This window comes from Rattus norvegicus, chromosome 3 (genome assembly GCF_021556685.1).
Source record: "Rattus norvegicus strain SHRSP/BbbUtx chromosome 3, alternate assembly SHRSP_T2T, whole genome shotgun sequence".
NCBI classification, from domain to species: Eukaryota; Metazoa; Chordata; class Mammalia; order Rodentia; family Muridae; genus Rattus; species Rattus norvegicus.
Window position 1 is genome coordinate 123,622,499 of NC_141536.1, and position 14,901 is coordinate 123,637,399.

The 14,901-nt window shown below is 42.0% G+C and overlaps 1 long non-coding RNA gene across 1 annotated transcript in view; it reads right to left on the minus strand.

The window, feature by feature from the left end:
* The window catches only part of LOC108350472 (uncharacterized), an 85,347-nt gene extending 72,454 nt beyond the window's left edge, over positions 1-12,893 (minus strand). Inside the window, exon 1 of the long non-coding RNA XR_015683822.1 lies at positions 12,818-12,893. This is a non-coding gene — a long non-coding RNA (uncharacterized LOC108350472). The remainder of the gene's footprint in view (positions 1-12,817) is intronic.
* Positions 12,894-14,901: the final 2,008 nt, after the last annotated feature.

The following is a 14,901-nucleotide window of genomic DNA, read 5'->3' on the forward strand; positions in this document are numbered from 1 at the left end:
GTCTGCATCTCATTGTGTCTGTGGACACCACTGTCCTTTGAGCTAAATCCACAGGCACAACCTGATGATGAACACCACCCTATAAATTTCCCAAAGTAGATATGGAACCACACAAAAACATGCATATACTAAAAAGCATATTAGACAAACCAGACTTGGATAGACAAAATACCTTGTGTATTGTACATATGCATCACCTGGCAATTAAAAACCTATGGCCTATAGGAAAGGGTAGAATAGAAGGTGGGACATCTGGGAGGCAGAAAGAATTCTGGGAAAGAGCCATGCATGGGAGATTCATCAGAGAAAATACGATAAGTCAGACTCATGGTACCTGAACATGGATAATCAGCTACATGAAAGAATGTAGATTAGAATAAGTGGGATAAAATAAGTTATGATCTAACAAGAGAAAGGGCTAGCTATATGGCCAAGGTATTTGTAAATATATTTTGAGTCTGGGTCTTATTTCTGGGAGCACGGGGTTAGGAGGAAGAATCAGACCTAACTTCTACAAACTTGAAACTTATTAAACACCATAAAAAACTTATTAAAGACCATAAAAACCCTGTAACTCCTTCACTTGTTCACCAGAAAGAAGAGTATATCAAATACTGCAATGATCATGGTTGTCTTAGTCATGGTATCTCTTCATAGCAATGAACCCTTAACCAAAATACGCAGTAATGTGTCATTTGGCTGTTTGGTGTGCATGGAAAGGCACCAACTAGCAGAGAACCCACAACTATTCCTGAGGCTTCAGCTGAGCTTCAGACTAAATGCTGACATAATATACTCAAGTTGCTGTGAGACCATCCATTAGTCTACCTGTCCATTCATCCATTTCTTCTGTCTAGACCTGGTGCTGCACCTCACCTCTGCAACTGGTAACAATTCTGAGTCCTCATTCAAGCCTGAGATCCTTCAACCTCCATGGCCTAGTTCTATCATTCCCGCAGCTTTCTTAATATTTTATCCATCCATTGCAGTGACTGCCTGCATCAATAACAACTCTCTACCTTTGCTATCTATGTACCTTTACTAGTATGACCGCTTTAGCTCTTTGAAATCTCCTGCATACTCTTAACTCTTATATAGCCATATTAGAGACCATGCATATGTAAATAAATAAAGATAGTTACTGTGTGGTATGTTCTTTGATCTAAGAGTTTATATTAGTAACTAAAATTAAAATATAAAGATCTGAGTTTGCCAATGGTAAGCTATCAAAAAGCAGGACTATTTTGAAAATTGGGGCCAACAAAACCCACAGAGCTTATTGATTTGTTGTTTATTAGTGAATTAATGAATTCTGACTTTGTAGAAAGCTGTAAACATATACAGCTATGTTTCTGTTATAGCATACACAAATATGTATTGGCAGTCCCAGATCCCTTCAGGAAAATAGCAACAAAGGAGAGTATACCTTACCTCCAATAGATGTGGCCGTTGGAAACCACAATAGAGAAAGTCTTGTCTGAGAACCCAGACTTCAGAAGAAACAGCTGTCTGTGCATGTTTGCTGGCTTTTGTTACAAGATCTCTAAAAACTGAAACACTGTGATAGGAAAGGAAGTTGTGGTCAAAGCGACAAGTAAATAAAGCTTTCAATATTATGTATTCTATGTCATCTTTTACTTGATGCATGGAAGTGACCAAGTGACCAAGCCTAGACCTAAGCCTTTTTGGGTAGGAATTTTGTTGGAACCATTCCCTACTCTACCCTCCTTTCTTCCTTTAAATTCAGAATCTGAAAGATATCCTACTATACTTCCTTGACTATTTCTATGGTGAAGTATGGATGCCTCATGATTCAGTTCTAGCCCATAATGCTTAAGTGGAGTTTTGTAAGAGACTCTTGGGACAATTTTGTTGTCTTGGTAAGAAGAAAGGGGACCTCTGTTATGGCCCTTCTCCCATCTTTTTCCTTCAAAACCAATCTTGACCTCAGACTACTACAGCCATCCTGAACCCAGAAGGCAGGTGGTTTGATACAGAGAATCAAAAGTTTATGAAGGCAGAGTAGAAAGATTTAAAGGTCTGAGTCTTGTGATGTGACTGCATAGAAAATCATCAGTGGGGACAATGCTTACTTCCTGTCTCTTCTACTTGAGATTCATCAATGCATATTTTCTCCTGTTCTTATAATAAAGTGTTCTGGTATTCAAAATTAAAGGAATTCTTGTACATAGGCTTATTTTACAGTGTAGTTGGGTCTAGCCTAGGTTCTGTGCATCAGATAAAGATGGTGTTTTTCTTCTAGACATTGGAAAAACTGAAGTAGATAGACATTCAAAGGCATCTTACCCTGTGGGCTATGGAAGGAAGTAAGGCTGTGATCTCAACAGCAAGTAAAACTTTCTTAGGCATTAAGATTAGAGAAGCTTACATGAACTCTCTCTTTTCTGTGTTGACTTAATTGACATAATGAGACCCAACCACCATTCTTAGCCTCTTCCATCAAACTTTTCCAGACTTCATCCAAAACTACTTTCTCTGAATCCTTGCTATCAATAGTTTATTTTGGTCTATGTTTTTCCCATTAGCTGACACATCACATGTAGCTCAGTTTGAGATCATGTATACTGTGCCTGTCTTGGAAGGACAAGTTCTTAACAGTTCCTGTAGAACCTCTGGTGAAACCTTTATTCACTTCGCTTGCATCATGCCTTTAGTAAAAACAAAATGAATATGGGCTGGCTTAATAGCATGCCCAATATCATACCCCTGGCTGTGAATATGTCTGGAAACCTAATTAAGGGTTGGTGACATAAATAGCTCTGCTAGGGTTGCCTTCTACTGCAAAGCAAAAGTCTGGAGAGAGAAATGACAGAGGACAGAGAGAAGAACTCAAAGTCACCTCTGACAATGCCAGAAACTGTATAATTCATCCCCTCTTGGGAGCACGCCTATCAGAAGTTCTGATTAAAAGGAAAAAAGGCAGCAGAGAATCTGTCATAGTTTTGCATTTTTACCCTGTTCCTCAAAATATGTTGCCTCAAAGACTTTTCATATTCTTTATTAGACAAAACAGGAGAAAGGGGGATATTCAGTCAGAGGATGTTAGAATTCATACTTAACAAGGACAGGAAGAGGAGAGGGAGGCTATCTTAGATTGCTCCCCAGAAGCAGGAATTGAAGCAAAGATTAGAGACCAAAGAGCTTTTCTTGAATGCAATCTCAAGAAACAAGTTGGGGAATATGGAAAAGGGAGAAAAAGAAAAGCTACTACACAATGAGCAAGCCAGGCCTGAGAGACACTGGAACTCAGTTGTGTGAGAAGCTCTGTAAAGAATATGCCCCCAAGTTGTTTTTTCTGTGTGATTAGGAGCTGGAACACTTCCACTAACTCATTTATCATCATCCGACACCTGGGCTTTGGGACAGCTACACATTGGCTCTCCCAGCCTGCCTCATGCAGGAGTGAACAGATTCTTATTGTCTGAGAGGACTATGTGCTTGAAGAAAGAAACCAATGGCACACACAAGAATTCTGAGGGTTGAAATTTATAGGAAGGACATACTGGAAAAACAAGAAAAGAGAGGGGTGAAGTGAGGGAGCAAACCAGAGAGAACTTCTACTTAGCCAGAGCTAGAACTTGGATGGGCCGAGTCAGTAAACAGAGGTAGGCATCCTATTAAAACCAGCTTTGGAACCCTGTAGTATATCTCATATTCATTGTCATTATCTTTAGACTTTAGAATGTCCTCAAAAATCAAGAGGGTTAAAATCCATATCAACCTGCATGCTCTATCCTGGAAGAAAATATAATTCCAACTATACAGGTGAATATTCTAAGTGTATTTAAAATTATGATGAATAAAGAGTTTAATTAAAAACAGTGTTTAGCATCCAAAGTTAAATGTCCTTATAAAAGGCAATATCTGAAACTGATTATATAGCAGGGTTCCTACATAGACTGCATGCACTGGGTCATTATCAGGAGAAAATGGTTTAAAGCTCCTGAGTGTTACATGTGTACTTACTTTTCTCTGCTTTCTTTTAATTTTTAAAACTTTATAGGTCCTTCCCCATGAAGATACATTGCTTATATAATTTGTCCATAATATCTTTGAGGAAAAAGCTACTCTTGTCTACTGATTGTCTTAAAATGATTTCCTACTTTGGCCCCTGTGACCCTCAGTTGTTAGTTTCTGTCTGGGCTGTGATCAGAGATATCAACTTCCAGATTTATGCCTTTAACTCTTCTCTCTTCATTCCCCCAGACAACACTGGTAAGATCTGAGATGAGCCAACCAATCAACCAATCATCATGTAATCAATGTTTATAGGATGTCCATTGGGTGTCGAGTACTATCCTAGGCTCTAAATGGAATGAAGAATAGTTTCAGTGTTCCTGGAGAAAACATAGTAATAAAAATAAAACCAACAAAAATGCCATCTTTCAGCAAGACTGAAGAACAGAGACTCATGGTTCTATGAGATTCTTTAGCTGAAGATTAGAATACGAGGAAGTGGGCTGCCTACAGGATGTGAACTTCAACCTAATATCCAAAAGATGCATAGAAGTTAACAAGTGTATCATATCGGTAGGTGAGGAGTCCAGGCTACAGCTCTCTGTACAAAAGGATGTCGACATCATTCTGTAAAGCCACAATCAAGTGTCCTAAAATACGAAAGGGGTGGGGGCGGGAACCTATTGGATTAAGGCCTATAAGAAGACAAGAGTCCAAGCGTAACCATCAGTAAGGGATCCAGCAGTAGGCAAGAGGTCCTGACATGAACCTTGGACTTAAATAAATGAAGAATTAAACAGAGTTACCAGAATTATACATAATTAATCAGTCCTGGTCAAGGACTTAATCTGGTTGTCTAGTATCTTTAATTTGGGCTCTGCAAGATTTTCTGCAAGAGTCCTCATGGTTTTAGGGGACAGATTGGTTTTTCAGAAGAGAATTACTTACTATCATTGGTAATTGCTGTCATCTGGGGAGTGATCTGTTCCATGAGGTTCTGCTCTTCCTAAATCCATGGTGAATGCAGGTTTTAAACAATGACTGAAGACCCTTAGGAACCTTTTGGGAGTCTAGAATGGGATACTGGAAAGGCTGGCATCAAGTGACTTTAGTTATTCTTTGTGCCTTTAGCCTAGAAGGGAAGGACACAGGTTAGGTATCACTGGTTTCTAGCTAAACCTTCCTGGCATGACTGACACATACATACCAGGACAGGCAGGCAGCTGACTGAGAACAAAGAAGAAAGGTGCAAAATGAAGGCAGAGACGATCTGTTGCTTTATGACCACAAGTAGAAAGTCAAGGCCTCTTGGCAGTGGAATTTCTAAGTGGTTTTTGTTCATCTTCCCCTTAAGCTGGAGTTTTTCAGCAGCTATGTTCGCCTAACTAGCTTGAAGGAAACTTTCATGTATGTATTGTATGTTAGCATATTGCCCTCATGTGCCTCTGCTTTTCCCTTTCTCTACCCTCTCTCCTATTAGTCACTTTTGGTCTCTTAGATTTTCATCTAGTCCCATGCCTATACACATGTAAGATTTTTGTATATCTGTATAAAATGAGAAACACGTGCACATCAAGTGTTTTCTTGAGACTGCCTTAATTATCTCCATTTCCATTCACTTTCCTCAGACAGCATGACTTCTCCCTTCTTATGCAAACACGATACTCTCTGGGTTTTATTTACAGGGCAGCATGGAGAAATAAATGGATGCTTAAGCCCATATCTCCCAAGTCTCAACCACACCAGTGTGTGCTACAACTAGGTTTCTATTCAGTTATACTCATAATTGGCACACACCCTCACCTTAGCTTTTACTCCAATGATAAGACAGTGTCTGGCCTGTAAAAAATAGGTTACCGGTGAATCAACTACTTATCGAACTCTGCTAACAGAGAGGCTTCCTTCTTTCTTGTGTGATGCTAAGAGCCCACAGAGCGTTTCCATTTCCCAGAAATGGAAGTCAGTCCCCCTAAACATCATATTCAACCAAATGTTTGAGCCGCCACACTGGGAGCAGATTTTCTGGGACACTGAGGCCCTCTAGTGGCTATCTTGGATTCAATCCCTCTGGAACTCTAGTTCTTCCTAGCTTATCAAAATTTCAACCAGCTCTTGGATTTTAAAAGAAAATTAAACACATCATTCTTTTGCTTCTTCCTAAATATAGAAAGTTAATTTAGGGCTGCTTGGACCATCACATCATGAAGTTCACCTGGCCTTTTTGCTATCATCCAGTTGCTTTGGGTTTTAGAAGAGCTTAGAAGAGCTTGTCTGCTTGTGCCTTCCAGAGCTGAATGTCTTGTCATCACAGGAATGTGCGAAGCCTCTAGCTGGTTTGTTTCTGCAGGTGAGGCAGGCGCCCAGGCCTGTGGACCATGATATCTTTCCTCTAACTCCAGTCTTCGGAGGCAACCGGGGTCAGTGACAGGACCATGAGCTATTACTGCATCTTGTGGCTTTGGTAAGTAGGCGAGCTTAGAGTGCAGACTAAAACCGGTGTTGTCAGCCTTTTTGTGAATCGATTTGCATAGCCCCATGGGAAGCTTTCCTAATATAATTAGCCAGCATCGTGGTTGTATCACCTTCATCTGACCCCTGGGAGCTATCAAGAAGCCCATCACACACACCTGGCTTTCTTCCCACCCAGACAATTAGGCCATTGGCCAGGAGGAGGCAGAAGAGGAGGAAAAGCCTCCATTTCCATAGCTGATGACATCTGCTATTCCCTGGGCTCAATAGATGAGACATAGGTTCTTTACTGGGCTTTAGTATCTCATAGTTTGCAAGCATTATCTTTTCCATTGCCCAAATGAGGAAATTAACACATAGTTATCAGGATCACACAACAAAACAAGCTAACTGTTTCTGCACCTCACGCTTGCATCTCAGCCCATTTAGCTTTGGGTTTCAGGCCCTTGCCTTACAGACTCAGACAGACTCATGGGACCATGCCTGCTGGGCAGTAGTAGACTGTATGTCAGTCCAGAAGGTTCAAACCAATCTAGCTTGAAATACTATGTCTAAGAGTCTGCCTTGCCTGCAACCTGGAGCCTTCCCACTCAAAGTATAATACTGGAATTTGCAGTGTCTGCAATCACCCCCATTTAGCCAGCAACAACTCCAAGAATGAAGCCCACCCCCAGGGCATCTTGAGTACTAAGTTCTTAATGAAAGTTTTCAGCCAAGAGTACTGAGGAGGATGTGGCTTCTTTAGCTAGCTCCCAGGTATTGTCCATGATGTGAGCCACACCCATTTCAAAGTTGCCTGAGCTGTATATATGTCCGTCTGAGACACTAGTGCTCAGCGGTGAGTTTAGGTCTGGTATGCACCAAATACGTTGTGACAAACATTGCCTGGCAGTGACTGAGCCATGTGTTATAGAACTATGATGGAAGACCCTTTGCAGCATGGAGAAAGGTCTGAGTCTACCTGTGGAGGGAAGAGTAAGGAGTCAGCTTAAGGGATGACAGGATGAGAGGGGAAGACAGCATTTCTGTGAAAACTCCCCTAGGCTAACAGGCCACAAGAACCCGCCCCTGCTAGTACCCATAAAGCATGCAGCTGAGAGCTTAGTTCTGGCTACTGATTCAAAGTATCACTTTGCTTAGCTCCTACAGAAAGGTAAGGTTGGCACATTAATTATAGTTGTTTTCTCCTTTATTTTTCTTGTTCCCTTCATTTTGAGGAAAATTGTGGAACACTATGGCACTTAGTTTACATAAATAAGGGTGTCATGTTTTCTCTCATTGATACGGCTTTAAATCAGCAAGCCTGCACTCCAAATCGGTGCCAAATCTCCTGGGAGCACAGACTACAGGCCCCCACTTAACGAAGTTCCCGTTCATGTACAGAGGGCTCGAGTGGGGCTGGCACCGGGCGCATATGTAGCAAGTTCCCAGGGGGATGGTGCTTCAGGAGAATCATTGTTTTGATCTGTAGGGATTTGCTTTAATTAGACCTTACCCTTTTTTTCTTTTTCTTTTCCCTTTTTTTTTTCTTTTTAGAGAGAGAGCTTTTCTTTTTTATAAAGCTTTCTTTAACCCTTGCATCCTTGAATCCTGGTATCTGAGAGTTAAAGGGACAGCAGAAAGGTATGAAAACATAGGCAAACAATCTCTCCCAAGGCCATGTAATCAGCCGAGAAGCAAAGCCACGGCTGAGCATGCTGCCTCACTCTAAGGTCTGTTGTTTACTCTGCATTCTGCTGACTTGAAAGCTCCACATATTCTCTGGCTGAGGCATCTGCAGTATTCTTGGTGAGCCTTCTATCTTAGGCCAGCTTTGCGCTAGAGTCCCTAACAGACACATATGTCACTGGCACAGGCTGTGAGAACGTACAGGCCTCCTACCTAACAGCTCTGAGAAAAGAGGGCTTTGGAAAAAACCAGCAGCTGCGCTGGGCCTGTGGTGGAGAAGCAGCACAGTGGCCAGCCAGCAGCCTAGACAGGTGATTCGGCCCAGAGGCCCTGAACACGGGAATAAACCAAGACACTGCCAAAGCAGGCACTCTGGCTCTCCCGGCACCTCAGAGAAGGTCATTGAACCTTTCTGTGCCTAAAAAGGTTATTATGTTAGGGAAAACAATTATTCACACAGAAGAGAATAAACACGTGAAAGGTGACTTGAGGATGGAGTTTATCACTTTCCTTTGCATGGCAATAACCCAGTCCTTTGGAAGACATTGTCACAAATCTTTGCAGAATGAGAAAAATGTGTGCAAGGTTGCTCCCTAGACCCGAATCTGCTGGGTTGTCATTTTGACCATGTTCTTTAGCCAGTGCAAACCCAAGTCAAGCACACAACTCGGGATTTATGGCCATGTTTGCAGTTTGCCAGAGAACAGTTTACATGGTTCAGGGGACTCTGAGATAAAGGGGTGAAAACGCAGGACTTTGCCTACTTGCTTGAAAAAAAGAAAGAAAGAAAGAAAGAAAGAAAGAAAGAAAGAAAGGAAGAAAGGAAGGAAGAAAGAACCTGTATAGACCACCGCCAGTAAATAGGCAGGGCCCCCAGTTGAGGGATGAGGCTGCCCATCCATCTCAAATTTTTTAACCCAGAAATGTTCCTGTCCAAAAGGATGACAGGGACAAAAAAATGGAACAGAACTGAAGGAAAAGCCATCCAGAGTCCCCCCACCTAGGGATCCATCTGCAGACACCAACCCCACACTATTGCTAAATCCAAGAAGTGCTTGCTGATAGGAGCCTGACACAGCTGTTCGCTGAGAGGTCCTACAAGCACCTGACAAATACAGATGCAGACACTCACAGCCAGCCATCAGACTAAGCCAGGGGACCCCAATGCAAGAGCTAGGGAGGGGAATGACTGAAGGAGCTGAAGGAGATTGCAATCTCAAATGAAGAACGATGTCAACTAACTGGACCACCCAGAGCTCCCAGGGACTAAAGTACCAACCAAAGAGTGTACATGGAGAGAACTATGGCTCCAGATACATATGTAGCAGAGAATGGCTTTATCTGACATCAGTGGGAGGGGAGGCCCTTGGTCCTGTGGAGGCTTGATGCCCCAGCATAAGGGGATGCTAGAAGAGTGAGGCAGGAGTGGGTGAATGGGTGGAGGAGCACCCTCATAGAGGAGGAAGGCGAGCAGGGAATGGGATGGGGGAGTTGTGAAGGGGTAACCAGGAAGGGGGATATCATTTGAAATGTCAATGAATAAAAATGATATAATTTTTTTTAAAAAAAGGTTTAAAAAATGAAAGAAAGACTAACAGGAGATGGGAAACTGGGATATAGAAAGAAAGGAGTCAGAGGAGGGAATAAGCAAGTTAGCTCAAAGTCTAAACAATTTGCTCTTACAGTCTGCTGGGATCTTCTAAAGGCTGGTGTGGGACCCAGGTTTTACTTTTAATATCACCTGATCCAGAGAGAGGGCTGGGGCATTGCTCCAGCAATTTCCTTCTAGACAGTGGCTCAAGGCTACTCTCCGGAGGAATGAATGACCTACCATTTCGCTCTCACACTGTTCAAAGCTGCTCGAGTGATGGGGAGTAGCACCTTGACAAACTGCTAGGACTGCTGTACATGGGCGTCACTCAGGTAAGGAGATTGAAGAGCAGAGACCTGAAAGCTAGGGCACGCACAGGTCCATGCACTGTGAAAATGATAACAAGGAAAATAATTTCAAGCTCCCAGTTAAGTCGCTCCAGTCAAACGCATTTCTTTCAGTTGGCTTGCGTTATGTTGGTCAATGCCTCTATTCTCTTGCACGCAAAGGTTGAGATGCTAAATGCCACCAAATTGAGCTGTTCTGCCTGTACTTTGGGAAACAAAATGCCAAGCTGTGTCCTTGGAACTGACAATTACAATGTGAGTTGAAAGCGAGCAACTGTCCCCAGCACAGTGATGACGATTACTTCAGCCCTACCAAGGCCACTGAGCACTGAAGCCGCCATGGCAGCAGCACTGCAAGCCACGAAGGAAGAAGAGACGAAGCACAGAGAGGCAGGCAGGGGCAGCTGCTTTTACTGAGGACCAAAGCTCACAGAGTCATCCGATGTCTGTGATGGTTCACCTTTACTGCCAGCGTCAGAAGACTTGGAATCGACTTAGTGCTATCATAAAGACAGAGGAGAATTGAGAGGAAGGTTGTGACTAAAATGCTGGTGGTGTCATCAGAAACAAAAGAAACAAGACATCTAGGTCTGAGTCAACAAAGCTGATCAGATGGGAAACTGGATAGGGCTTGGAGCCAGTGTCAGCTAACTCTTGGCTGATTCCCACAAATTGCCCCTTTCTGAGAAACATATACCAGGCACTGTTGCTGTTCCATTCCACATACTGTGTTTAATTCATGTAATTGCAAGAGGAAGGATGGCTTCTACAAAACCTCTCCCTGTTTCAGGAAACCGAAGACTGTCCTGGAAACAGAGATAAATATAAGGTAACCAAGAATAGACGCTACATCTTGGCATCTGTGACAAGAAAACCACAATGTGATCATACACATATAAAAATAAAGAGAACATAATCTAATGGATGGCTAATATACTCCCACAGAGGCCTGAAAGAGCAATACCTTTAAGGTTGGCCCAACTAGAAAGGCTAGCCTAGTCTGAGTCAATAGATAGTCAAGGTCAATAGTAAGTGAAGCAAGTTAGAGATAAACAGAGAGCTTCAAAGCATGACCACTACCCTAAACAAGAGAACTGCACCTAAACAGGCCATCTCATGGCTGGTTCAGGGGTCATACACAAAGCCTGCAGGCGCAGCCTTCCATTGGCGCAACATGGCAGATTAGTCAATCTCAATAGAAATTCCTTCAGTTTTGGACAGTGCTAGCCATAGTCCTATAAAAGGCCCTTAGATGAACTATCAGATTGACTGTCTCCTTATTTCTTCCAAAGAATTGCTTGCTTTCTGGAATTCTGCTTTCTACAGTAATCTTTCTTCTTTAATTGTCTTTTCTATAACAAAAATTCCCCTTAAAACTCATATTTCTGGGGCTGGAGATATGGCTCAGAGAATAGGAGCACTGATTGCTCTCCTAGACTTTCTGAGTTCAATTCCCAACAACCATGGTGGCTCACAACCATCTGTAGCCTTCTTCTGGTATGTCTGAAGATAGCTACAGTGTTACTCATATACATTAAATAAATAAATACTTAAAAAAAAACAAAATAAAACAAAAAACCCTCATGAATCTAGTTTCCCATGAATTTCACTTTTCTAGTTCCCAAGATAAGAACCTAGACCAGAGCCAATCTTCCAATTCAAGGACCCCGTTGACCTCATTTCACTGGGATACAAGGCAATGGATGTACCTGTGAAAGTGTTTCAAAAGATCAACTGCAGATGGAAAATTCACCCAGGGTTGGCTCCCAACTTGAATAAAAATGTGTAGAGCAGATCACCAGCACTTAATTCTGCTTATAATGGCAGATACAGGGTGACCTGCTGTCTCCTGCCCTCTGCTACACTGTACCATCAAACTGTGAGCCAACAGCATCCCCGCCATTTGCTTTCGTTGGGTGTTTTGTCACATTGATGAGAAAAGTAACTAATGTACTCATAAAACTCCTTGGAAAATGAGCAGAAAAGATAACAGGGTCTTCTACACACACACACACACACACACACACACACACACACACACACACACAAAATGAAAACGTGTGGAGTGGAGTAGATGGAAAAATAATAAAGTTGCAGGAGAGGTCTTAGGTGTGGGTGGGAATACAGATGGGGTGGATGAGGTTCAAAACAGGTGTCCACACCGTTTAACCTTTCTCCAAACGTAAACCAATGAGACAATGGCAACAGTGGTCATGCCTTCAGGCAGTTGTCACGATGCCACCTGTATTTTGAATTTCGGCAAATGAAAGCCAGAAATTATGGGATCCTGCAATCAGTCAGGGCAAGGAGGCTTTGAGGTACTTGAGATATTCTTACTGAAAAGAAACAAACAAACAAACCTAAAACTTCAAAACAAGGCCTGTTGCTAGGTATCCACAAAAGCCAGAACACTGGCAAAAGGTTTTACAGAAAGGAAAGGTTGATCTCTGCCGCCTGGTGCCCATAAGCTCTAATCTGCCTCCCAGGTCAGTTGATATCAGGGAACTTTATGAGAAACAATAAGAAAAAGGCTCTTTATTTCCTGAACTACAAAAAGGACACAAGTTTGTTTGACCGGGGTTTGTGCTGGGGACCTAAGCTTCTGACCTCACCCACCAGATAAGGCGGTGTCAGCTTGTGTACATTTGTGGAAAGCCAGTTCCAGATGGTAATAGTCACTAAGGAAGGGGCCTACTTTTCTAATGCTCTAATGAAATAGCATTGTAAAAACAATTTAAGGAAGAAAGGCTTTATTTCTGCTTACAGTCCTGTGGAGATGGAGTCCTCAGGAAGGGAAGACGTGTCATGAAGCCAGGAACAAGAAACTCATCGCACTGAATCTGAACACAGAAAAAGAAGACATATATCACAGAATATGGGCATGACAATGAACACACAAAACCCACCCCCTAGTGATGTACATAAATGTCCTGTAACATTCCAAAACATTACTACTGACTGGGGACCAAGTGTCCAAATGCATGAGCTTTTATGAGATATTTCTCATTCAAACTACCACAGGCCTAAAGGCTTTCCTAGGAAGACAAGGTGAGTTCAAAACTCAATGTCCTGTGGTTCCTGGGCCTTGGCTTGTCTCACCATTGCTAGGAATTGTGCATGAGCTTTGAACTACTTACTCTTCCTGGTGATGAGATATCAGGAAATTATTGTCTGGACTCGACCTGCCCAGTGCTGGAATTAAAGCAAGCTCCGCTGTACTCAGCTTCTGCGCTAGGTGCCGTGGAGCAAACCCAGGTTCTCGTACTTTTATAGCAAGAAATCTAGCAAGGTAATCACTTCTGAACCCCTCATGTAGTCACTGATGTGTTAAGAGCTTTTGGTGCCACTTCTGGGAATTTGGCATTTGTCACTGGCCTTAGATAAGGAAATAGGCTTAGATAAGAATAACAGTGACCTTGGGGCTTTGTTTACTAGTTTGCTTAATTATTACCTTTTGTGATCCTTCTTATTACTTTACTTAATTATTATCTTGTATGATCTCCTTTTTTCCTACTTCACTTGACTGCATTATCTTTGATCTAAGAACTAACTATGGTTTTTGGATATCCCTTGAATGATATAAAAGCAGGCTGGAAAGAAAAAAATCTGCTTCAGCCTCAGTATGGGCTGGAGTTCTGTCATAATGTTGTCTAATTCTTTTTCTACTTTTTCAATCCTCACTCCCTTGCTTGAGACCCTGTTGACTGACTGGGTGGGCTTGATCACTGATGGTTTGTGTTGCTTCTTTTGTAAACTTTGTTCAGTTCCTTAGTCCCCATGTTGATTAGATGACGGGTTTTGGTGTCTTAAGTTCCTGCCTGATGTGTAGTTGACACGGATTTTCTTTTTCTGTTGTTTATAACACCTTCAGTCTGCTCACTGTGTGTAGACCTTGATACTCCATGTAATCCCAGCTCTCAATTCTTGGAATTATTTCCTGTGCTATTTGAGCCACTTCTAGAAAGTTCCCATCTATGCTTAAACCTGGAAATATTTATCTCTGTTTTCTTCTTGTAGTTTTGAAGGTCTTTGTTTCTGTGCAAGATGAGAGACCTAAACCTAATTTCTTCCTTCTATATGTGGAAACCCAGTTTTCTTGGTACATAATGATGAAGTGATTCCTCTTCTCCAGTGTTTCTCACACCATGGTCCAGAAATCGTGTGACTGTAGCGGTGCACTTGTCTCTGGGCCCTGTGTTCTGTCCATTAGCTTGCATGTCTTATCTTCAGGCCAGCTCCGTGCTGTGCTACAATACCGTTTGAGGTCAGGTATTGGGGTACCTCCACCTGTGCTCTTTGGTTATGAACCCTTCTGCTTAGGACTACCTTGGCTATTCATGGTCTTTTGTGCTTCTGTGTAAATGTTAGCATTGTTTTGTTCTAGTTCTGCGGGAAACGTTATTAGAATTTTTATGGCATTTCTATCGATTCTGTAGATGGTTTTTGGTAACAGTCATTTTCACAACTTTAATTCCATCAGTCTATGTACAGGGGAAGTCTTTCTGTTTTTCTTCATCTTCTTCGATTTTCTTTGTTTCTTTGTGTCTTGAAGTTTTGCTGTAGAGGTCTTCCACCACTTTGGTTAGGTTTATTCCTAGGGTTTTAGAGGGAGCAGAAATGGAAGGTTAAGCTAGTATGTATGAGATTTTTCTTGATATTCATTTTTCTTTGATGAAACCTGGTGATCAGTTCTAAGATTTTTCTGGTGGAGTCTTCAGAGTCCTTTAATCCAAAGAAAAAATAATTTGACTTTTGTTTTTGTTCCCTTTAATTTCTTACTCTGGTCTTCTTTCCCTTTTATCCTGTGCATTTCTTTCTTTCCTCTTGTTGCTCTGGCTAAGACTTCAC